Source organism: Salmo salar, chromosome ssa21 (assembly GCF_905237065.1).
Source record: "Salmo salar chromosome ssa21, Ssal_v3.1, whole genome shotgun sequence".
NCBI classification, from domain to species: Eukaryota; Metazoa; Chordata; class Actinopteri; order Salmoniformes; family Salmonidae; genus Salmo; species Salmo salar.
The window spans coordinates 31,581,041-31,607,843 of NC_059462.1; the positions used below are offsets into that span (position 1 = coordinate 31,581,041).

Here is a 26,803-nt window from a genome sequence, read left to right on the forward strand (position 1 = left end):
TATAAATTCTTATTTACGGAGTGGTACTGCCATTCTTGTGTGATAACTTGAATTTCAGTCTGGAGCAAAACTTGAGATGTGCCCCTGTATCGTATTTATCACGTGTCTGTGTTAGTGTGCTGAGAGAAAGCTAGAGCTGCTCACATGTTGCCTGTCTGTGCTTGGACTAAGGTTATGTGTATTTACCCCTATCCCTCTGCTATAGTATCACCAGTTTACACTAATCCCTGTGTTTCTAAGGCTCTGTGTGTCTCTGACACGGCTCTCTAGTTTCTCTGTGGGTCGTTCTGTGGTACATGTTAACTTCTATCCCATTATAACCATAACTGTTACAAAACCAAGGGGGAGACGGAGGCTTAGGAGCTCATACGCAATGGACCACCCTCATCAAGTCTCTGTGTGTGTGTGTGTGTGTGTGTGTGTGTGTGTGTGTGTGTGTGTGTGTGTGTGTGTGTGTGTGTGTGTGTGTGTGTGCGTGCGTGCGTGCGTGCGCGTGTGTGTGTAAGAGTTAGGACGTCAGTGCAAGGATGTGTGTTAGCCTACAGTACGTTCAGATAACTTTTTGAATAGCTATTGATAGCAGAATAATTGTTAATCATCCATGTCCGGCATTCAATTTAACACCTTAAATTACAGACCAAAATGTCCCTCCGTAATTGCATGTAAAAATCATTATCATTCCATATCATTCCATGCTAATCATATTTGGACGTTGGTGTTGTGTGATTATTGAATTTCCCATATATTCCGAAGATAGAAATGTAATCCTGACACAGGTCTGCAAACAGCTGGTTGCCTTTCAGTTCTCTCTATTTCTCTCCCTCTCCCTCCCTCCCTCTCTCTGGATCTAGAGCATACTGATGGAGAATACATGTTACCACCAGACCTCTGTTTACTCTGAACTAACAGACTGACTCCAGAATGGGCAGATCACTATGGAAATGAACACAGCAACCCTGGAGCGAGGGAGGGGTGGAGAGAGAAAGAGAGGAGAGGGGGAGGAGAAAGAGGGGTAGAGAGTGAGAGAGAGAAAGCGGGAAAGAGAAATTGGGGGAGGGAGAGAGAGCGGGAGAGAGGCACTGGGAATGGGTCTCTGGGTTCATGTTAACTGTATATTTAGAGACAGCCGTCAAAACACAGCTCTCTCCTCAGAAAAACACTTACAGAATCATCAATCAAGATCACTGCACCTGTGTTTTGATGTGAACAATACATTCAGGAAACTCTGAGTATTTTATATTGAAATACATTTTTGTCCTGTTGATATCCTCATGAGGATAGTGTGAGATATAAAAAGACCTGGTAAAGACCTGTCTTAGAAGACTTCAGGACAATTTTTTGGTTTGCCATGCTCCTTTTTGTAATAGACTTTGCTCTTAGTAATGTCATGTTTATATTTGCAATTTTGTATTATATTTCTTACTCAGTAAATATCTTTAAAGTATCTTCTAGTGTCTTGAAAGTCGCAAAAAATGTATTATTTATTATTATTATGTATTACAGTTTTTTACAATCACTTTGTCACTCATTTCAGAACCTTGATGTCATTTTTCACAACTCTAGACACAAAACTCACAACCGATGATCAAAATGCACAATTTTCAAAACTCTAACACTTTTTCCAATTGCTTGGATACAATACACATAAAGATAAGATCATTTGTTCATTTAACTAAAATCACCTGTTCAAAATGATACAACTTAACATCAAAGTATTACCATTTCAAAATGCAATTCACACATTACATCTGAGATGACAGTCTATTCATTTCATTACAATGATCTAACTATCAATTGATACAACTGCTCAAAATGATAAGTAACTGTTGCATTATTCTTAATGCATAGTTTTATGGACAATGACAAACAATATTCCATGTTTAGATCATGAAAGTTTCAACCAAACCTCAGAAGATCAACCGTGGCCTCAATCATCAGAACTTTCCTCAATGAGAACCGGTAAGTCTTCAGCATGCACTAAACATTAGGCTACTCTCAATTGTCAAATGACTGTATACTGCATGCCAATGTGTACCACAGAGTAGGTGATGTGACTAAATGTGTTCTTACTGTCATTTTCCCTGCAGAATTGAGACTAGGCCAAATAGGGGAGGCAGAGGCAAAATTCTGACTGACCAACAAGAGTGGGCTGTGGTCAATTTGGTTCGGGCCAGAAATGATATTCACCTTCCAGAAATTCGGCAGCACATCTCGGACAATGACGACATGTTCAACAATGTGGAAGCCATAAGTTTGCCGACCATTGCACGCATGCTGAAAAGGCATCAGGTGTCTCTAAAACAGCTATACCATGTCCCTTTTGAAAGAAATGCAGACAGAGTGAAGCAACTGAGGACTGAGTATGTTCAGGTATGTTCAGTTTCAAGATGCCTGTTGTGAAAAAGTCCCCCCAAATTCTACATCGTTGTAATCAGTAATTCTCTTTCCAAAATGTATTTTTAGAGGGTGATGGAGCTGGATGCTGATGAAAATCATCACAAATTCCTCTTTTTGGATGAGGCAGGCTCCAACCTGGCCAAGACAAGGAGGAGAGGTCAGAATTTCATTGGCCAGCGGGCAACCATCCAAGTACCTGGACAGCGTGGGGCCAACATCACCATGTGTGCGGCTATATCGGAAGATGGTGTGGTGGCACGCAGACCTCGTATTGGATCATATAATGCAGCTCTCCTTGTTACCTTCCTTGATGAGCTAAATCAGGGCTGTAGAGCTGATGGCGTGACCTATGTCATTGTGTGGGATAATGTCAGGTTCCACCATGCTCAAATGGTGCAAGCATGGTTTCAGGCCCAGCCACAATTTACCACCCTGTAACTTACCCCCATACTCTCCTTTCCTAAAACCCGATTGAGGAATTTTTCTCCACATGGAAGTGGAAGGTATATGATAGGTGCCCTCACGAACAAGCCACCCTTCTCCAGGCCATGGATGACGCATCCAATGACATCACAGCAGACCAGTGTCAGGCCTGGATTCACCATGCCCGAAGATTCTTCCCAAGATGTTTGGCTAATTAAAACATCCATTGTGATGTGGATGAGAACCTATGGCCAAATCCACAAGACAGGGTTGAGGGAAATATAGAAGTACAGTAATCAGTCCTTTGTTTTTTACAGTAAGCCAGGTGAGGAACACTGCAGTTCACCTTTAACTGTTTTTTATTTTTTTGTAGCTAATTATTTTTGCTTTGATTCAAAGAAACCTATGTTGTGATTTTATTGTATTTCATCAATAAATGTCATATTTTGTTCAATGATTCCACTGTGTCTGTAGTATTCTCTCTACTTGTCCTTTTACAGTGATGTATTTACGTGTAGTAGCATAATGAAACATGTATCACATATTTTGTACTACAATATTTAATGATTGTACGAACAACTACACAGTTAAACTATCGGTATCTTGTGTGTGTTTGATCTAAATGAATGTTCCTATGGTATTTTACGATAAATGAGTTATTTGAACCACTGATTCTGCAAGTGCAAGGTTTCTTTAAAGATATGAATGCACAATGCAATAGCCTTTGTTACAAGTGATGACCGTTTTGAGTTTTCTGTCTAGAGTTTTGAAAAATGACAACAAGGTTCTGAAATTAGTGCCAAAGTGATTGTAAAAAACTGCATTATAAAAGCTTTCACACATTCTGATATGTAAGAATTAAACTAGGGGTTACTTAGAGTAGGCCTTCACTATGAACAGAGTAAGAGGTACAGCAGAATGAAAGAGGAAAGGGTCTTGTGTAAACATGATTGCTGGTTGCTGGTTGCATGGCTGTAAGCCTGCTGATCACAGATACAGAGAAGTGAATAAACAACACAGAGCTAAGGTCTACAGGGATAGCACTGGACTGTGATGCACGGGACCCATAAGAGGCTGTGTGCCATGGACCAGGGTGTGTGTGTGTGTGTGTGTGTGTGTGTGTGTGTGTGTGTGTGTGTGTGTGTGTGTGTGTGTGTGTGTGTGTGTGTGTGTGTGTGTGTGTGTGTGTGTGTGTGTGTGTGCGCGCGTGCGCGCGTGTGTGTGTGTGTGTGTTGTGTGTCAGCTTGTGTGTGTGCATGTGTGTGTGTCCCTATGGGTGCGGTGCAGTGGGAACCCCATGTTCAAAGAGAGGCCTAACAGTGATTTATTTGTTTGTTTGGCCTGTCAGCTTCTAATGAGACGATTGTTTCCTCAGCCCCATCAGGAAATGCTTAGAGTCAGAGCTGGGATATGTTGAGTTATATTATAGAACTAGACCACTGAGGGAGAAGCATTGAATTCGAGCCATTGCAGGGTCAATTGGGGGTAACTTTGAATGGGATCAAACTCCTCTTTATTTAAACACACAACAAAAGCCTTCGTATATGTGGTTCACTTTAGTCATGCTTGTATTTTTTAATGATCAAACATTGGGGAAGACTAGAGCCATAGAACGCACCTTGGGTTCTGTGTAGTTCAAAGCTCTAACGGAATACTCACTCATCGGGACTCTCAACAGGCAGACAGGTGACTCTGATAGATGGAATGGTTCTACATCACACAGAATGTCACAGAACCTTATCATAAACAAAAGACCAGGGAAAGAGAAGGAAAGAGAGAGAGAGGAAGAAAGAGAGAGACAGACAGAAGAGGGAGAAAGAGAGAGACAGAGAGGGAGAGCATGTGAGAGAGAACGAGAGAGAGAATGAGAGAGAGAGAGAGAGAGAAGGAGAGAGAACGAGAGAGAGAGAGAGAGAAAGAGAAGGAGAGAACGAGAGAGAGAGAGAGAGAGAGAGAGAAAGAGAGGCTGAATTGGCGTTGGGTTGGGGAAAAATCTGAAAGGAGCGTTTAGATCATCAGTTCTGTAGCGCTGGTCTGCAATCTGCTCCTCATAAGACATATTAACCAGCTTTCAGTTAATAACATCACATCACAGGCTTTAGTTCAACAGAGAAACCACTGAGCAATGCAGGCTAATTCATCCGTATAACCAGGACCAGGCTGTATGTCGTGTGTGTGTGTGTGTGTGTGTGTGTGTGTGTGTGTGTGTGTGTGTGTGTGTGTGTGTGTGTGTGTGTGAGTATGGGAGTTCCTTATTATTGTTCTGCCCTGATATCCAGCCTGTGTTACACTCACTCTCTCTCTCGCAAACCGTATGGTTATAAAGCTGCTGTTATTAAATGAGATAACAGATAAGGCATTAATAAGGCCCATTTATTTCCTGCTGTAATCTGCCCCCTCTCTCTCCCTCCCACACCGTAGCACCTGGTGAAAAATAACCCAGCCAGCCTCTCTTTATCACCTGCTTGCATCATGATATATCTCTTTGTCTTCCCCAGGTTATGGCCATTTCACCACACAGTAACAATCCTTTCCAGTAGCCTCTACTATAACCCTATGTAATTACTGGCTATATTTGATCTAATACAACCCTAGCTCCTCAGTTTAGTTCCTCACCCAGCATCTCCTATCTCATCTGGCCCTTTTGCTGTGGTGACTAAGTAGTGTATCTGTTTAGCTCCACAGTTATGGGAGGCTAGTGTGTGGTTTGGCTATCATCAGTCACAGGCCAGGGTAGTTAGCTGCAGCGTTTACGCTTTGTCTGAGTGCTTCATCATGATGACAAAGCGCTGCTGCAGAAACCTGTAAACCATAGCATCCATTTAGATACTAACAACAGGGGAAATGCTCTATCTCGTACCTACAGATGTAGGATCTTAATTTGAGTCAGTTTGCTACAGCAGGAAAATAATCCTGAAGTAACAGGAAATGGGAATTATTATGTGGATTATAATTAATGGACATTTTTTGTAGGGGTTGATACATTTTTCATTAGGGCAAATCAAGTCTTTTTTTCAAACTTTTTAAGCCTTTTTAAACCTTGAAGACACTACAAGTTTGCATTTCCTGCCGTGCAGGAAAATTCTCAGCAACAAAAGAGTGATCAAATTAAGATACTACATCTGTACCTGGTTTCAGTAGCAAACAGAACCGGCAAGGGGTGGAGTGATGGAGGGATGGAGAGAAGAGGAACACTGGGAGTGATGTGCAGACAGGCATGGCAAGAGGGATGACAATTGGGATAAGTGATGAGTAGAGAGGGAGAGATACAGAGAGAGACAGAGATAGACAGAAAGAAGAATGTGTCACGTCCTGACCAGTATAAGGGGTCATTTGTTATTGTTGTTTGGTCAGGACGTGGCAGGGGGTATTTGTTTAGAGTGTTTCGGGGTTTGTTGGGCTATGTGTTTATGTAGAGGGGTGTTTGTTTAGAGTGTTCCGGAGTTTTTGGTTATGTTCTATGTTAGTATATTTCTATGTTCTGGTCTAGTCTTTCTAGTTCTATGTTTAGGGTTATTGGTTTGACCTTCAGTTGGAGGCAGCTGTCTTCGTTGCCTCTGATTGAAGGTCCTATATAGAGGGGTGTTTTTGTAATGGGTTTTGTGGGAAGTTGTTTTTGCATTGCTGTGTGTGTAGCCTGCATTACCGTTCGTTCGTTCGTTCGTTCGTTCGTTCGTTCGTTTTCTTGTTTTGTTTTGTAAGTGTTCTAATAAAAGTTAAAATGAGCACTCAACCCGCTGCGCCTTGGTCCACTTCATACGACGACCGTTACAGAATGGATATTCCCACAGGGAAACAGTAGGATCCAGGACAGTGAAAAGGAAAAGAGAGAATGTTGTTGGTTGTGTTATGTATCAACCACTCTGGGGCAACAACTGTCTTTTTCTCTTTTCACTGTCACTGTCACAGTCGTTGGCAAAGAGCATGGCACGATTAGAACTCAGTCAGGTCAAGAATATACGCATTCTGTGCGTTGATCAACACTGGGAGCAATGTCAGATGTTGGACTGTAATTTATTTTCTTTATGGTGTACAAAATATCAGTGTCCTCATATGTAGTTAGGGCCATGCACACAGGCACACACACACCTTTGCATGCCACATGTCTGTGATAACGTGTGTGTGTGTGTGTGTGTGTGTGTGTGTGTGTGTGTGTGTGTGTGTGTGTGTGTGTGTGTGTGTGTGTGTGTGTGTGTGTGTGTGTGTGTGCGCATGCGCGCATGTGCACATGTGTATATTGCTGTGACTGGGTGGGAATGATGTGTATCCCTGTGTTCCACTGAATACTGTACAGGGAGGAATCCATCACTGCCACATGGTTTTAGCCTGGCCAGTGTGTGGCTGCTACACACAGAACACAAGGCCGTTTGAGAATGACCATTTGGCCTTGATGGTACATTCCTGTCTTTGCCATGGACGACTGCATGGTCACACACGCACGCAGACTGGGTGGTGTTTGAGGTGGTATTTCATGCAGGAATAGGTTTCTATAAGTCACGCCAGCCCAGGGTTTTCCTTTAGACTCTTTTCTCTTGACCAATCACAAGTGCATAACTGGAAATGACAGTAAATACCTGACAGGATAGTTGAAGGGAGAAAGGATAAAGGGTGACAGATAGGGATAAAGGATAAAGGGTGACAGATAGGGATAAAGGATAAAGGGTGACAGATAGGGATAAAGAATGAAGGGTGACAGATAGGGATAAAGAATGAAGGGTGACAGATAGGGATAAAGGATAAAGGGTGACAGATAGGGATAAAGGATAAAGGGTGACAGATAGGGATAAAGGATGAAGGGTGACAGATAGGGATAAAGGATGAAGGGTGACAGATAGGGATAAAGAATGAAGGGTGACAGATAGGAATAAAGAATGAAGGGTGACAGATAGGGATAAAGAATGAAGGGTGACAGATAGGGATAAAGAATGAAGGGTGACAGATAGGGATAAAGGATAAAGGGTGACAGATAGGGATAAAGGATGAAGGGTGACAGATAGGGATAAAGAATGAAGGGTGACAGATAGGGATAAAGAATGAAGGGTGACAGATAGGGATAAAGAATGAAGGGTGACAGATAGGGATAAAGGATAAAGGGTGACAGATAGGGATAAAGAATGAAGGGTGACAGATAGGGATAAAGGATGAAGGGTGACAGATAGGGATAAAGAATGAAGGGTGACAGATAGGGATAAAGAATGAAGGGTGACAGATAGGGATAAAGGACGAAGGGTGACAGATAGGGATAAAGAATGAAGGGTGACAGATAGGGATAAAGGATGAAGGGTGACAGATAGGGATAAAGGATGAAGGGTGACAGATAGGGATAAAGGATGAAGGGTGACAGATAGGGATAAAGGATGAAGGGTGACAGATAGGGATAAAGGATGAAGGGTGACAGATAGGGATAAAGAATGAAGGGTGACAGATAGGGATAAAGAATGAAGGGTGACAGATAGGGATAAAGAATGAAGGGTGACAGATAGGGATAAAGAATGAAGGGTGACAGATAGGGATAAAGGATGAAGGGTGACAGATAGGGATAAAGGATAAAGGGTGACAGATAGGGATAAAGGATAAAGGGTGACAGATAGGGATAAAGGATGAAGGGTGACAGATAGGGATAAAGGATGAAGGGTGACAGATAGGGATAAAGAATGAAGGGTGACAGATAGGGATAAAGAATGAAGGGTGACAGATAGGGATAAAGGATGAAGGGTGACAGATAGGGATAAAGAATGAAGGGTGACAGATAGGGATAAAGAATGAAGGGTGACAGATAGGGATAAAGAATGAAGGGTGACAGATAGGGATAAAGGATGAAGGGTGACAGATAGGGATAAAGAATGAAGGGTGACAGATAGGGATAAAGGATGAAGGGTGACAGATAGGGATAAAGAATGAAGGGTGACAGATAGGGATAAAGGATGAAGGGTGACAGATAGGGATAAAGGATGAAGGGTGACAGATAGGGATAAAGAATGAAGGGTGACAGATAGGGATAAAGAATGAAGGGTGACAGATAGGGATAAAGAATGAAGGGTGACAGATAGGGATAAAGGATGAAGGGTGACAGATAGGGATAAAGAATGAAGGGTGACAGATAGGGATAAAGAATGAAGGGTGACAGATAGGGATAAAGAATGAAGGGTGACAGATAGGGATAAAGGATGAAGGGTGACAGATAGGGATAAAGAATGAAGGGTGACAGATAGGGATAAAGGATGAAGGGTGACAGATAGGGATAAAGAATGAAGGGTGACAGATAGGGATAAAGGATGAAGGGTGACAGATAGGGATAAAGAATGAAGGGTGACAGATAGGGATAAAGGATGAAGGGTGACAGATAGGGATAAAGGATGAAGGGTGACAGATAGGGATAAAGGATGAAGGGTGACAGATAGGGATAAAGAATGAAGGGTGACAGATAGGGATAAAGAATGAAGGGTGACAGATAGGGATAAAGAATGAAGGGTGACAGATAGGGATAAAGGATGAAGGGTGACAGATAGGGATAAAGAATGAAGGGTGACAGATAGGGATAAAGAATGAAGGGTGACAGATAGGGATAAAGAATGAAGGGTGACAGATAGGGATAAAGAATGAAGGGTGACAGATAGGGATAAAGGATGAAGGGTGACAGATAGGGATAAAGAATGAAGGGTGACAGATAGGGATAAAGAATGAAGGGTGACAGATAGGAATAAAGAATGAAGGGTGACAGATAGGGATAAAGGATGAAGGGTGACAGATAGGGATAAAGAATGAAGGGTGACAGATAGGGATAAAGAATGAAGGGTGACAGATAGGGATAAAGAATGAAGGGTGACAGATAGGAATAAAGAATGAAGGGTGACAGATAGGGATAAAGAATGAAGGGTGACAGATAGGGATAAAGAATGAAGGGTGACAGATAGGGATAAAGAATGAAGGGTGACAGATAGGGATAAAGAATGAAGGGTGACAGATAGGGATAAAGAATGAAGGGTGACAGATAGGGATAAAGAATGAAGGGTGACAGATAGGGATAAAGGATGAAGGGTGACAGATAGGGATAAAGAATGAAGGGTGACAGATAGGGATAAAGAATGAAGGGTGACAGATAGGGATAAAGAATGAAGGGTGACAGATAGGGATAAAGAATGAAGGGTGACAGATAGGGATAAAGAATGAAGGGTGACAGATAGGGATAAAGAATGAAGGGTGACAGATAGGGATAAAGGATGAAGGGTGACAGATAGGGATAAAGAATGAAGGGTGACAGATAGGAATAAAGAATGAAGGGTGACAGATAGGGATAAAGAATGAAGGGTGACAGATAGGGATAAAGGATGAAGGGTGACAGATAGGGAAAAAGAATGAAGGGTGACAGATAGGGATAAAGAATGAAGGGTGACAGATAGGGATAAAGAATGAAGGGTGACAGATAGGGATAAAGGATAAAGGGTGACAGATAGGGATAAAGGATAAAGGGTGACAGATAGGGATAAAGGATGAAGGGTGACAGATAGGGATAAAGAATGAAGGGTGGCAGATAGGGATAAAGAATGAAGGGTGACAGATAGGGAAAAAGAATGAAGGGTGACAGATAGGGATAAAGAATGAAGGGTGACAGATAGGGATAAAGAATGAAGGGTGACAGATAGGGATAAAGGATAAAGGGTGACAGATAGGGATAAAGAATGAAGGGTGACAGATAGGGATAAAGGATGAAGGGTGACAGATAGGGATAAAGAATGAAGGGTGGCAGATAGGGATAAAGAATGAAGGGTGACAGATAGGGATAAAGAATGAAGGGTGACAGATAGGGATAAAGGATGAAGGGTGACAGATAGGGATAAAGGATAAAGTGTGACAGATAGGGATAAAGAATGAAGGGTGACAGATAGGGATAAAGAATTCATACACATGTATTTAGGTAAACCAATCCTAGTGGATGTATATGACAATCTGTTTCTCCTCCTAAGAACTTTTATCAGACTTCTTCTGAGGTAAAAACTGAGCGTATGATGGAGGATTAGAGTTATTTAGAGAGAGCGAGAGAGAGCGAGAGAGAGAGAGAGAGAGAGAGCGAGAGAGAGAGAGAGCGAGAGCGAGAGAGAGAGTTTATTATTCACATCAACAGGGTTGAAGATGTAAATGCGGGATACAGTGCAAATCTTAAGCTCCAACAGTGCAGGTCAAAGGGAAGTGAATGGGAGTGCAGGAGGGGGACAGGGGAGCAAGTAGCTGACTAGTGGTGGCTATTCAGCAGCCTGATGGTCTGGGGCAAGGGTGTCAAACTCATAACCCTAGCCTCAAACCTAGCTTCATGTCCACATCCCAGTTCAACGCTAACCCTAGCCTCAACCATAGCCTCATGTCCACATCCCAGTTCTACCCTAACCCTAGCCTCAAACCTAGCTTCATGTCCACATCCCAGTTCAACGCTAACCCTAGCCTCAACCATAGCCTCATGTCCACATCCCCGTTCAACCCTAACCCTAGCCTCAACCATAGCTTCATGTCCACATCCCAGTTCACTCCTAACCCTAGCCTCAACCATAGCCCCAACCATAGCCTCATGTTCACATCCCAGTTCAACCCTAAATATAGCCTCAACCATAGCCTCATGTCCACATCCCAGTTCAACTCTAATCCTAGCCTCAACCCTAGCCTCAACCATAGCCTCAACAATAGCTTAATGTTGAGATCCCGGTTCAATTTAACCTCAACCCTAATCCTAACCCTAGCCATAATCCTAACCCTAACCCTAGCCCAGGTTGTTTATCATATGGCAAGTATTACAGTAAAGTCAATATGAATCCAGCACGTTCTTCTGATTTGTTTAGACATGGTGTCAAATAATCTACACTCTTCCAGGTAGAACCCTTTTGAGTTCCATGTAGAACCCTTTCCACAGAGGGTTCTACATGGAATGCAAAAGAGTTCTACCTGGACCCAAAAAGGGTTCTACCTAGATCCAAAAAGGGTTCTACCTACAACCAAATAGGGTTCTCCTATGTGGACAGCCGAAGAACCAATAACATCTGACCAACAAACTGACCCGTCAGTACATGATGTTTGTTCATTTCTTTTTCAAGAAATATTCAAACACACTACACTGGGTGGTTACTGCTGACATGCGCCTCTATCCATATCAGAGATGACTCTCACAAAGAAAATACAGAAAGTCAATAGAAAACAATCAGAGGGAGATCAGTCAGTGAGGGGGAGTTGACAGGTTTTCTCTTTTCCTGGATGGAGGGATTTTGTCGCCTCGGCAAGCTCTTCATATCTCATAGAGATAATATCGCTGGGACATGACATGAGCCCTGAATATTATTTTCCCCCATTATATGAATGGCATGGAAAGACTTTAACATCCATGTCCATCTGTAATCCAAATGGCTTCCACTGGCAGGTCTGATGAGGCCTTTGTGTGTGTGTGTGTGTGTGTGTGTGTGTGTGTGTGTGTGTGTGTGTGTGTGTGTGTGTGTGTGTGTGTGTGTGTGTGTGTGTGTGTGTGTGTGAGTGTGTGTGCGTGCGTGCGTGTTAGTGCTACTGTTACAGGGGAGATCCAATCTTATGACTGCCTCTCTCTGTCAGCTTTTCTCCGACTTGTCCAAACACACACACTCTTATCTAAATAGGATTAAACAGTAATTTTCTTATCCTCTATCAGACAGGATTGGCCCAAACCAAGTCCTATGAATGTTAATGGGAACCGTCATCTGAAACGCAGACTTCAGCAAAATGCATTTTATTAGTGGTTTAGTGGAAGAAAGCATTAGTATAATTAGATATTATGTGTACTGTTTCAGTTGTTCTTATCTTTGCGGCTGTATATTATGGGGATGTTGTATATCCCTCAGTTCTGGTACTCTCTGTATATAGAAATGTTATTTTTACTCGTCATTGTTATGTGTTATTCACTGTGTATTTATTCCTCGTGTCACTATTTCAATTTTTTATTTTAAATCTTTAACTCTGCATTGTTGAAAAAGGACCCGTAAGTTAGCATGTCACTGTTAGTCTACACCTGTTGTTTACGAAGCATGTGATGAATGCATTATGATTAGAAAATGTGATGATAAAATAAATGGACCCAAACGTGAACTGTATTGGACCAATGTGAACTACTCCTTTGCGTCATGTGTGTTTCTGTGCTATTATATACTAATAAAATAGAGACTGTAAATAAATAATCATTTCCTAACAGATGATGTAGTATAATATCAAACTAAATGTTCAAAGTATCTTACACAAGATGCAGAGTGCATGCCTGACTCCAGGTGAGTACCAGACAAGACTCAGTTATACAGTGCCTTCAGAAAGTATTTACACCCCTTTACTTTTTCCACGTGTTGCTGTGTTACAGCCTGAATTGTCATTTGATTAAACTGAGATGTTGTGTCACTGATCTACACACAATACCCCATCATGTCAAAGTGGAATTTTGTTTGTAGGACATTTTTTGAATTAATTGTAACAAGTGCGCTGAGTTGGGAAGCAAGTTCAGGGAGTGAGTGTTTTAATAAAATAAACAACATAATACAAAACAAGAAACACGAACAACCCACAGACAGGAAAGAGAAACAGAAACAATGATGACTGGGGAAGAAACCAAAGGGAGTGACATATAAAGGGCAGGTAATCAAGGAGGTGATGGAGTCCAGGTGAGTGTCATTATGCGCAGATGCATGTAAAGCTGGTGACAGGTGTACGCGTTATAACGAGCAGCCTGGTGACCTAGAGGCGGGTGAGGGAGCACACTTGACATTAATAAAAAATGAAATGTCTTGAGTCAATAAGTATTCAACCCCTTTTTATAGCAAGCCTAAAGAAGTTCTGCAGTAAAAATGTGCTTAACAAATTGCATAATAAGTTCCATGGACTCATTCCGTGTTCAATAATTTGAATGACTACACCATCTCTGCACCCTACACATACAATTATCTGTAAGGTTCCTGAATTTCTTTGTGAATTTCAAGCACAAATTCAATAATAAAGCCCAGGGAGGTTTTTCAATGGCACGCAAAGAAGGAAACCGATTGGTAGATGTGTAAAAAAATTGCTGAATATCCCTTTGAGCATGGTGAAGTTATTAATTAAGCTTTGGATGGTGTATCAATACACCCAGTCACTACAAAGCTACAGATACTCAGTTGCCGGAGAGGAAGGAAACTGTTCAGGGATTTCACAAAGAGGCCAAAACAGTTGGCCTCTGTGTGTTATGAGAAAACTGAGGATGGATCAACAACATTGTGGCTACTCCACAATACTAACCTAAATGATAGTGAAAAGAAGGAACCCTGTACAGAATAAAACATTTTAAAAAATTCATCCTGTTTGCAACAAGGCACTTATGTAAAATTGCAAATCATATGACAAAGAAATTAACTTTTTGTCTTGAATACAAAGCGTTATTGTAACGTTCGTCGCCTGGTGACGAGGAAGCGGACCAAAACGCAGCTGGGAGCGTACACATGTTTATTCAACACACTGGAATTAAACATGTACACAAAAATCAAGAAAAATGCAGATACGTTACGTGCTCAAACAAAGAGACAACACCCCACAAACAGCATGGGGAAAACAGCAACTTAAATATGATCCCAATCAGAGACAATTAGCGACAGCTGTCTCTGATTGGGAATCGACAGAACCCAACATAGAAATAACCCACCTAGAGCCTACACAAGGCTAAAACGTAAACCAAACACAAACCAATGAAAAATACCTAACATGACACACCCTGACCCAATATACCCGAGTTCACCTGGTCAGGGCGTGACAGAACCCCCCCCCCAACGGTGCGTACTCCCGGCGCACCAAACTTAAGTCTATTAGGGGGGACCCGGGTGGGCGCCTCACCTCGGTGGAGGCTCTGGCCCCGGGCGTGTTCTCTCCCCCGCCTTCACCTTAACCCTACCCCTCTGGCCCGGACTGGACCACTGTGGAGCGGCATGCTCAGGCTCCGGAGCGGAGCCGTCGACCGGAACAGAATTGGGGACACGCACCACTAACCTGGTGCGGGGAGCAGGGACGGGCCGGACAGGACTGGGGACACGCACCACTGACTTGGTGCGGGGAGCAGGGACGGGCCGGACAGGACTGGGGACACGCACCACTGACTTGGTGCGGGGAGCAGGGACGGGCCGGACAGGACTGGGGACACGCACCACTGACTTGGTGCGGGGAGCAGGAATGGGCCGGGCCGGACTGGGGACACGCACCACCAACCTGGTGCGGGGAACAGGGACAGGCCGGACGGGACTGGGGACACGCACCACTAACCTGGTGCGGGGAGCAGGGACGGGCCGGACAGGACTGGGGACACGCACCACTAACCTGGTGCGGGGAGCAGGAACGGGCCGGACAGGACTGGGGACACGCACCACTAACCTGGTGCGGGGAGCAGGGACGGGCCGGACAGGACTGGGGACACGCACCACTGACTTGGTGCGGGGAGCAGGGACGGGCCGGACAGGACTGGGGACACGCACCACTAACCTGGTGCGGGGAGCAGGAACGGGCCGGACAGGACTGGGGACACGCACCACTAACCTGGTGCGGGGAGCAGGGACGGGCCGGACAGGACTGGGGACACGCACCACTAACCTGGTGCGGGCGCAGGGACGGGCCGGACAGGACTGGGGACACGCACCACTGACTTGGTGCGGGGAGCAGGAACGGGCCGGGCCGGACTGGGGACACGCACCACCAACCTGGTGCGGGGAGCAGGGACGGGCCGGACAGGACTGTGAACACGTACTGGTGACCTGAAGCGTGGAGCCGGTTTAGCCACTCGTCCTGGCTGGATGCCCATCCTAGCACGGCATGTGCAGGGCATGTCCACCGGACGCACCGGGCTGTGCGGGCGCACTGGCGACACAGCGTGCAACTCCACATACCATGGCTTGGTGCGGGGAGCAGGGACGGGCCGGGCAGGACTGTGGACACGCACCACTAGCCTGGTGCGGGGAGCAGGGACGGGCCGGACAGGACTGGGGACACGCACCACCAACCTGGTGCGGGGAGCAGGGACGGGCCAGACAGGACTGTGAACACGTACTGGTGACCTGAAGCGTGGAGCCGGTTTAGCCACTCGTCCTGGCTGGATGCCCATCCTAGCACGGCATGTGCTGGGCATGTCCACCGGACGCACCGGGCTGTGCGGGCGCACTGGCGACACAGCGCGCAACTCCGCATACCATGGCTCCTCCTCCAGATCTTCCCTCTGCAGGTCCTCAATCAACTGCCTCATCATCTTCGTCTCTTCCTCCGCCGTCATCCCCCACGAGAGCAGTGGTCTGGGCTCTTCATCTGCCCTTCCGGACCACCCCATTAGCCCCCCAAAAAAATTTCTTGGGGGTGTTTTCCGGGCCTCCTCGACCGCCGCCTGCGACTCCGTCTACCGGCTGGCTTTACCTCCTCGACCTGGGAATCCTTCCGCCAGGGTCCTTTCCCCGACATGATCTCCTCCCAGGTCCAGAACTCCTTCCCCTCGCGAGCCCATCTCTCGCGTTCCTTTTCCTCCCGCTGCTTGGTCCTGGTTCGGTGGGGTGTTCTGTAACGTTCGTCGCCTGGTGACGAGGAAGCGGACCAAAACGCAGCTGGGAGCGTACACATGTTTATTCAACACACTGGAATTAAACATGTACACAAAAATCAAGAAAAATGCAGATACGTTACGTGCTCAAACAAAGAGACAACACCCCACAAACAGCATGGGGAAAACAGCAACTTAAATATGATCCCAATCAGAGACAATTAGCGACAGCTGTCTCTGATTGGGAATCGACAGAACCCAACATAGAAATAACCCACCTAGAGCCTACACAAGGCTAAAACGTAAACCAAACACAAACCAATGAAAAATACCTAACATGACACACCCTGACCCAATATACCCGAGTTCACCTGGTCAGGGCGTGACAGAACCCCCCAACGGTGCGTACTCCCGGCGCACCAAACTTAAGTCTATTAGGGGGGACCCGGGTGGGCGCCTCACCCTCGGTGGAGGCTCTGGCCCCGGGCGTGTTCTCTCCCCGCCTTCACCTTAACCCTACCCCTCTGGCCCGGACTGGACCACTGTGGAGCGGCATGCTCAGGCTCCGGAGCGGAGCCGTCGACCGGAACAGAATTGGGGACACGCACCACTAACCTGGTGCGGGGAGCAGGGACGGGCCGGACAGGACTGGGGACACGCACCACTGACTTGGTGCGGGGAGCAGGGACGGGCCGGACAGGACTGGGGACACGCACCACTGACTTGGTGCGGGGAGCAGGGACGGGCCGGACAGGACTGGGGACACGCACCACTGACTTGGTGCGGGGAGCAGGAATGGGCCGGGCCGGACTGGGGACACGCACCACCAACCTGGTGCGGGGAACAGGGACAGGCCGGACGGGACTGGGGACACGCACCACTAACCTGGTGCGGGGAGCAGGGACGGGCCGGACAGGACTGGGGACACGCACCACTAACCTGGTGCGGGGAGCAGGAACGGGCCGGACAGGACTGGGGACACGCACCACTAACCTGGTGCGGGGAGCAGGGACGGGCCGGACAGGACTGGGGACACACACCACTGACTTGGTGCGGGGAGCAGGGACGGGCCGGACAGGACTGGGGACACGCACCACTAACCTGGTGCGGGGAGCAGGAACGGGCCGGACAGGACTGGGGACACGCACCACTAACCTGGTGCGGGGAGCAGGGACGGGCCGGACAGGACTGGGGACACGCACCACTAACCTGGTGCGGGGCGCAGGGACGGGCCGGACAGGACTGGGGACACGCACCACTGACTTGGTGCGGGGAGCAGGAACGGGCCGGGCCGGACTGGGGACACGCACCACCAACCTGGTGCGGGGAGCAGGGACGGGCCGGACAGGACTGTGAACACGTACTGGTGACCTGAAGCGTGGAGCCGGTTTAGCCACTCGTCCTGGCTGGATGCCCATCCTAGCACGGCATGTGCAGGGCATGTCCACCGGACGCACCGGGCTGTGCGGGCGCACTGGCGACACAGCGTGCAACTCCACATACCATGGCTTGGTGCGGGGAGCAGGGACGGGCCGGGCAGGACTGTGGACACGCACCACTAGCCTGGTGCGGGGAGCAGGGACGGGCCGGACAGGACTGGGGACACGCACCACCAACCTGGTGCGGGGAGCAGGGACGGGCCAGACAGGACTGTGAACACGTACTGGTGACCTGAAGCGTGGAGCCGGTTTAGCCACTCGTCCTGGCTGGATGCCCATCCTAGCACGGCATGTGCTGGGCATGTCCACCGGACGCACCGGGCTGTGCGGGCGCACTGGCGACACAGCGCGCAACTCCGCATACCATGGCTCCTCCTCCAGATCTTCCCTCTGCAGGTCCTCAATCAACTGCCTCATCATCTTCGTCTCTTCCTCCGCCGTCATCCCCCACGAGAGCAGTGGTCTGGGCTCTTCATCTGCCCTTCCGGACCACCCCATTAGCCCCCCCCAAAAAATTTCTTGGGGGTGTTTTCCGGGCCTCCTCGACCGCCGCCTGCGACTCCGTCTACCGGCTGGCTTTACCTCCTCGACCTGGGAATCCTTCCGCCAGGGTCCTTTCCCCGACATGATCTCCTCCCAGGTCCAGAACTCCCTTCCCCTCGCGAGCCCATCTCTCGCGTTCCTTTTCCTCCCGCTGCTTGGTCCTGGTTCGGTGGGGTGTTCTGTAACGTTCGTCGCCTGGTGACGAGGAAGCGGACCAAAACGCAGCTGGGAGCGTACACATGTTTATTCAACACACTGGAATTAAACATGTACACAAAAATCAAGAAAAATGCAGATACGTTACGTGCTCAAACAAAGAGACAACACCCCACAAACAGCATGGGGAAAACAGCAACTTAAATATGATCCCAATCAGAGACAATTAGCGACAGCTGTCTCTGATTGGGAATCGACAGAACCCAACATAGAAATAACCCACCTAGAGCCTACACAAGGCTAAAACGTAAACCAAACACAAACCAATGAAAAATACCTAACATGACACACCCTGACCCAATATACCCGAGTTCACCTGGTCAGGGCGTGACAGTTATGTTTGGGACAAAATCCAACACAAAATATCACTTAGTACCACTCTTCATATTTTTAAGTATGGTAGTAGCTGCATCATGTTATGGGCAATATTCCCTCTAAACTGTGCGCGTACGCCAGGCTGAGGAGAGACTGGAGATTGAACTTCAAGGAGATTGAACTTCACCGAGTTCGAGTGATTCATATTTACTATGTAGACACATTTTTAAAAATCCATTTTTATTTTTTATTTAAATTTTTTATTTCACCAGGTAGGCCAGTTGAGAACAAGTTCTCATTTACAACTGCGACCTGGCCAAAATAAAGCAAAGCAGTGCGACACAAACAACAACACAGTTACACATAGAATAAACAAATGTACAGTCAATAACACAATAGAAAAAATCTCTATACAGTGTGTGCAAATGAGATAAGATTAGGGAGGTAAGGCAATAAATAGGCCATAGTGGCGAAGTAATTACAATTTAGCAATTAAACACTGGAGTGATAGATGTGCAGAAGATGAATGTGCAAGTAGAGATACTGGGGTGCAAAGGAGCAAAAAGATAAATAACAATATGGGGATGAGGTATTTGGATGGGCTATTATCAGATGGGCTATGTACAGCTGCAATGATCTGTAAGCTGCTCTGATGCTTATAGTTAGTGAGGGAGATATGAGTCTCCAGCTTCAGTGATTTTTGCAATTCGTTCCAGTCATTGGCAGCAGAGAACTGGAAGGAAAGGCGTCCAAAGGAGGAATTGGCTTTGGGGGTGACCAGTGAAATATACCTGCTGGAGCGCGTGCTATGGGTGGGTGTTGCTATGGTGCCCCGTGAGCTGAGATAAGGCGGGGCTTTACCTAGCAAAGACTTATAGATGACCTGGAGTCAGTGGGTTAGGTGATGAATATGAAGCGAGGGCCAGCCAACGAGAGCATACAGGTTGCAGTGGTGGGTAGTATATGGGGCTTTGGTGACAAAACGGATGGCACTGTGATAGACTGCATCCAATTTGCTGAGTAGAGTGTTGGAGGCTATTTTGTAAATGACATCGCCAAAGTCAAGGATCGGCAGGATAGTCAGTTTTACGAGGATATGTTTGGCAGCATGAGTGAAGGATGCTGAAATAGGAAGCCAATTCTAGATTTAACTTTGGATTGGAGATGCTTAATGTGAGTCTGGAAGGAGAGTTTACAGTGTAACCAGACACCCAGGTATTTGTAGTTGTCCACATATTCTAAGTCAGAACCGTCCAGAGTAGTGATGCTGGACGGGCGGGCAGGTGCGGGCAGCGATCGGTTGAAGAGCATGCATTTAGTTTTACTTGCATTTAAGAGCAGTTGGAGGCCATGGAAGGAGAGTTGTGTGGCATTGAAGCTTGCTTGGAGGTTAGTTAACACAGTGTCCAAAGAAGGGCCAGATGTATACTGAATGGTGTCATCTGCGTAGAGGTGGATCAGAGAATCACCAGCAGCAAGAGCAACATCATTAATGTATACAGAGAATAGAGTCGGCCCGAGAATTTAACCCTGTGGTACACCCATAGAGACTGCCAGAGGTCCGGACAACAGGCCCTCCGATTTGACACACTGAACTCTGTCTGAGAAGTAGTTGGTGAACCAGGCGAGGCAGTCATTTCAGAAACCAAGGCAGTTGAGTCTGCCGATAAGAATGTGGTGATTGACAGAGTCAAAAGCCTAAAGTGGGGGGACATAATATACACTGCTCAAAAAATAAAGGGAACACTTAAACAACACAATGTAACTCAAAGTCAATCACACTTCTGTGAAATCAAACTGTCCACTTAGGAAGCAACACTGACTGACAATACATTTCACATGCTGTTGTGCAAATGGAATAGACAACAGGTGGAAATTATAGGCAATTAGCAAGACACCCCCAATAAAGGAGTGGTTCTGCAGGTGGGGACCACAGACCACTTCTCAGTTCCTATGCTTCCTGGCTGATGTTTTGGTCACTTTTGAATGCTGGCGGTGCTTTCACTCTAGTGGTAGCATGAGACGGAGTCTACAACCCACACAAGTGGCTCAGGTAGTGCAGCTCATCCAGGATGGCACATCAATGCGAGCTGTGGCAAGAAGGTTTGCTGTGTCTGTCAGCGTAGTGTCCAGAGCATGGAGGCGCTACCAGGAGACAGGCCAGTACACCAGGAGACGTGGAGGAGGCCGTAGGAGGGCAACAACCCAGCAGCAGGACCGCTACCTCCGCCTTTGTGCAAGGAGGAGCAGGAGGAGCACTGCCAGAGCCCTGCAAAATGACCTCCAGCAGGCCACAAATGTGCATGTGTCTGCTCAAACAGTCAGAAACAGACTCCATGAGGGTGGTATGAGGGGCCGACGTCCACAGGTGGGGGTTGTGCTTACAGCCCAACACCATGCAGGACGTTTGGCATTTGCCAGAGAACACCAAGATTGGCAAATTCGCCACTGGCGCCCTGTGCTCTTCACAGATGAAAGCAGGTTCACACTGAGCACGTGACAGACGTGACAGAGTCTGGAGACGCCGTGGAGAACGTTCTGCTGCCTGCAACATCCTCCAGCATGACCGGTTTGGCGGTGGGTCAGTCATGGTGTGGGGTGGCATTTCTTTGGGGGGCCGCACAGCCCTCCAGGTGCTCGCCAGAGGTAGCCTGACTGCCATTAGGTACCGAGATGAGATCCTCAGACCCCTTGTGAGACCATATGCTGGTGCGGTTGGCCCTGGGTTCCTCCTAATGCAAGACCTCATGTGGCTGGAGTGTGTCAGCAGTTCCTGCAAGAGGAAGGCATTGATGCTATGGACTGGCCCTCCCATTCCCCAGATCTGAATCCAATTGAGCACATCTGGGACATCATGTCTCGCTCCATCCACCAACGCCACATTGCACCACAGACTGTCCAGGTGTTGGCGGATGCTTTAGTCCAGGTCTGGGAGGAGATCCCTCAGGAGACCATCCGCCACCTCATCAGGAGCATGCCCAGGCGTTGTAGGGAGGTCATACAGGCAGGTGGAGGCCACACACACTACTGAGCCTCATTTTGACTTGTTTTAAGGACATTACATCAAAGTTGGATCAGCCTGTAGTGTGGTTTTCCACTTTAATTTTGAGTCTGACTCCAAATCCAGACCTCCGTGGGTTGATAAATTGGATTTCCATTGATTATTTTTGTGTGATTTTGTTGTCAGCACATTCAACTATGTAAAGAAAAAAGTATTTAATAAGATTATTTCTTTCATTCAGATCTAGGATGTGTTGTTTAAGTGTTCCCTTTATTTTTTTGAGCAGTATATATATATATCAAAAACATGTTTTGGGTAGATCAGCTTTAATATTGCAGATAGATTGTGGCTTCCATCAAAGTAAATGTCTGCATAGTTTCCAATTGGCCATATTTTTTTTGTTTGTAAATATATACAGTACCTGTCAAAAGTTTGGACACAGCTCCTCATTCAAGGGTTTTAAAAAAACAATTATACATTGTAGAATAATATGAAATAACACATATGGAATAATGTAGTAACCAAAAAAGTGTTAAACAAATTAAAATGTATTACATATTTGAGATTCTTCAAAGTAGACACCCTTTGCCTTGATGACAGCTTTGCACACTCTTGGCATTCTCTCAACCAGCTTCATGAGGTAGTCACCTCGAATGCATTTCAATTAACAGATGTGCCTTGTTAAAAGTTAATTTGTGGAATTTTTTTGTTTTGAGCCAATCAGTTGTGTTGTGACAAGGTAGGGTTGGTATACAGAAGATAGCCCTATTTGGTAAAAGACCAAATCCATATTATGTCAAGAACAGCACAAATAAGCAAAAGAGAAACGACAGAAACAACGATCAGTCAATCGAGAAAATGTCAAGAACTTTGAACGTTTCTTCAAGTGCAGTCGCAAAAACCATCAAGTGCTATGATGAAACTGGCTCTCATGAAGACTGCCACAGGAAAGGAAGACCCAGAGTTACCTCTGCTGCAGAGGATACGTTCATTAGAGTTACCAGCCTCAGAAATTGCAGCCCAAATAAATGCTTCACAGAGTTCACGTAAGAGACTCATCTCAACATTAACTGTTCAGAGGAGTGAATCAGGCCTTCATGGTCAAATTGCTGCAAAGAGAGCACTACTAAAGGACACCAGTAATAAGAAGGGACTCGCTTGGTCCAAGAAACATGAGCAAGGACATGGACATTAGACGGGTGGAAATTTGCCTTTGGTCTGATGAGTCCAAATGTGAGATTTTTGGTTCCAAAAAGAGTAGGTGAACAAATGATCTCCGCATGTGTGGTTCCCACCGTGAAGCATGGAGGACACTGTCTGTGATTTATTTATAATTCAAGGCACACTTAGTCCGCATGGCTACCACAGGATGGCTACCACAGCATTCTGCAGCGATATGTAATCCCATCTGGTTTGCGCTTAGTGGGTTCTATCGTTTGTTTTTCAACAGGACAATGACCCAAAACACACCTCCAGGCTGTGTAAGGTCTATTTGACAAAGAAGGAGAATGATAGTGCTGCATCAGATGACCTGGCCCCACAATCACCCGATCTCAACCCAATTGAGATGGTTTGGGCTGAGTTGGACCGGAGAGTAAAGGAAAAGCAGCCAACAAGTGCTCAGTATATGTGGTAACACCTTCAAGACTGTTGGAATAGCATACCTATTGAAGCTGGTTGAGAGAATGCCAAGAGTGTGCAAAACTGTCATCAAGGCAAGGGGTGGCTACTTTGATGAATCTAAAATCTAAAATATATTTTGATTTTTTTAACACTTTTTTGGTTACTACATGATTCACCTGAGCACAGTAAACTGGTCTTCCCTGGCTGTCTGACCCTGCTGGGAATCTTCCCACTCCTAAAAGGTAGGCTATAAAAACAGCTCAAGAGAAAGTGCAAGGCTCTCCAACTCTGCTCTCTTTAAAATACATCTTGTAAGGTTCTGTATTTATTTTCTTAGTCAACCTTGTGTTCTGTTTCATTGTGTTCTTGAACGTGGCCCTGTTCCTTTGTTCTTGAACGTAGCCCTGTCTTTCATTTTTGTTCATTGATTTAACCTGTGTTAGTTACTCACCTGGTCTCATCAGCTCCTTATTTAGTTCAGTTCATTCTGTTTGTGTCACGTCCTGATCTGTTTCACCTGTCCTTGTGATTGTCTCCACCCCCTCCAGGTGTTGCTTATTTTCCCCAGTGTATTTATCCCTGTGTTTCCTGTCTCTCTGTGCCAGTTTGTCTTGTATGTTTCCAAGTCAACCAGTGGTTTTCCCATTCTCCTTTTTCCTAGTCCTCCCAGTTTTGACAATTTCCTGATTCTGGACTTTGTACCCACCTGCCTTGACCATGAGTCTGTCTGCCACTCTGTAGCTCCTGGACTCTGATCTGGTTTTGACATTTTGCCTGTCCACGACCATTCTCTTCCCTAACCCTTTGGATTAAAACATTGTAAGGCTCCAACCATCTGCCTCCTGTGTCTGCATTTGGGTCTCGCCTTGTGCCTTGATAGTTTGTGCCTTTGTGAGGTACTGTTCGCTTTGACTCTAAGCCTTATCCTAGCTCGTTTGTGAGAACCAGTTATAGCCTTCAGTCGTAGTTTTGATTCACCTGCCTCTTTGCTTACCTGTGTATGACCATTGCCTGCCTGTGACCATGATTCCTGCCTTCTGCAAAAGCGAAAATAAACACCTGCCGCGCTCTGTGCTTTAATCTACACCTTTTAAATTACAGAATACCTAACCTAAAAATGGAATGGATTCAGCAGAGCTACAGTGGTGCCTAACCCAGCAAGAGGAGCTTATGGAGGAAATCTGCCATCTTCTCCACCAGCCTATCCCTACTCCTCCGATGCCAGGTATTGTAATCCATAGCCCTCCTTCGTTCATACCATGCCTGGAAAATATGACGGTTCACCTGGGAAATGTCAGGGATTTCTGACGCAATGCAGCAAATACACTGAGCACCACTGTCAAGAGCAGGGTGGATTTTGTTGTCTCTACTCACAGGCAAAGCCCTGGATTGGGCCACCACCATATGGACTGCCAACAGCACAGAACTCGGATCTGAGACCCATTTCTACACCCTCTTCAAAGACGCATTTGATCGCTCTCCTTCCGGTCGTCCTATAGGAGACCTCCTCATAGAACTTCAACAAGGACGCAATTCAGCTGCCGTGTACGCCCACGAGTTCCACACCATGGCTGCAGGGAGTGGATGGAGTGAGGCTGCTTTACTTACCGTCTACCGAAGAGGGGTCAACAGGGCAATTCAGGCGGAGCTGGCCTGTGGAGGTGACCTTCAGGATTTAAATCAATACATTCGTATCTCCATCGACCACCTCATCGCCGACCACCAAAGAACTCTGCCACCCAGGAACCCAGAACCTTCTCTTTCCATGATTTCGTCATCCCGTCTGACTTTTCCAGAGCCCATGCAGTTGGGCCATTCTCCTCTCCCATGTATCGAACTTCAAAGGTGGATCCAAGAAGGGCTCTGCCTATACTGTGGAGGGAAAGATCTACTCAGCAACTGTAAGGGTCTGTATTTATTTTCTTAGGGATAACAAGGTTAACCTGTTGGGTCTAGGGGGCAGCATTTGCACGTCTGGATAAAAAAAATGTACCCGATTTAATCTGGTTACTAATCCTACCCAGTAACTAGAATATGCATATACTTATTATATATGGATAGAAAACACTCTAAAGTTTCCAAAACTGTTTGAATGGTGTCTGTGAGTATAACAGAACTCATTTGGCAGGCAAAACCCTGAGACATTTTCTGACAGGAAGTGGATACCTGATGTGTTGTATTGACTTTAAACCTCTCCCATTGAAAAACACAGGGGTTTAGGAATATTTTGGCACTTCCTATTGCTTCCACTAGATGTCACCAGCCTTTACAAAGTGTTTTGAGTCTTCTGGAGGGAGATCTGACCGAACAAGAGCCATGGAACGGTGATGTCCCATTAGACACCTGGCGCTACTTCATGTTGGGTACCCTCGTTCCAATACGTTATAAAAGGCTATGCATTCGTCCACCTTGAATATTATTCATGTTCTGGTTAAAAAAGGCCCTAATGATTTATGCTATACAACGTTTGACATGTTTGAACGAACGGAAATATATTTTTTCCCCTCGTTCATGACGAGAAGTCCGGCTGGCTTACATCATGTGCTAACGAGACGGAGATTTTTGGACATAAATGATGAGCTTTTTTGAACAAAACTACATTCGTTATGGACCTGTGATACCTGGAAGTGACATCTGATGAAGAGAATCAAAGGTAATGGATTATTTACATAGTATTTTCGATTTTAGATCTCCCCAACATGACGTCTAGTCTGTATCGCAACGCGTATTTTTCTGGGCACAGTGCTCAGATTATTGCAAAGTGTGATTTCCCAGTAAGGTTATTTTTAAATCTGGCAAGTTGATTGCGTTCAAAAGATGTAAATCTATAATTCTTTAAATGACAATATAATATTTTACCAATGTTTTCTAATTTTAATTATTTAATTTGTGACGCTGACTTGACTGCCGGTTATTGGAGGGAAACGATTTCCTCAACATCAATGCCATAGTAAAACGCTGTTTTTGTATATAAATATGAACTTGATAGAACTAAAAATGCATGCATTGTCTAACATAATGTCCTAGGAGTGTCATCTGATGGAGATTGTAAAAGGTTAGTGTATCATTTTAGCTGGTTTTATGGTTTTGGTGACCCTGTCTTTGACTTGACAAAACATTACACACAACTCTTGTAAATGTACTGTCCTAACATACTCTAAATTTATGCTTTCGCCGTAAAACCTTTTTGAAATCGTAAAACGTGGTTAGATTAAGGAGATGTTTATCTTTCAAATGGTGTAACATAGTTGTATTTTTGAAAAATTTGAATTTTGACATTTATTTGGATTCAAATTTGCCGCTCTTGAAATGCAC

The 26,803-nt window shown here is 45.8% G+C and overlaps 1 long non-coding RNA gene across 1 annotated transcript; it reads left to right on the forward strand.

Annotated features, from left to right (window-relative positions):
- The first annotated feature begins 1,803 nt into the window (after window positions 1-1,803).
- Window positions 1,804-2,790, forward strand: LOC106582164 (uncharacterized). Its single transcript, XR_001323252.2, has 3 exons — window positions 1,804-1,959; window positions 2,088-2,370; window positions 2,464-2,790. It is a non-coding gene; the product is annotated as an uncharacterized lncRNA (long non-coding RNA).
- The last annotated feature ends 24,013 nt before the right edge of the window (window positions 2,791-26,803 follow it).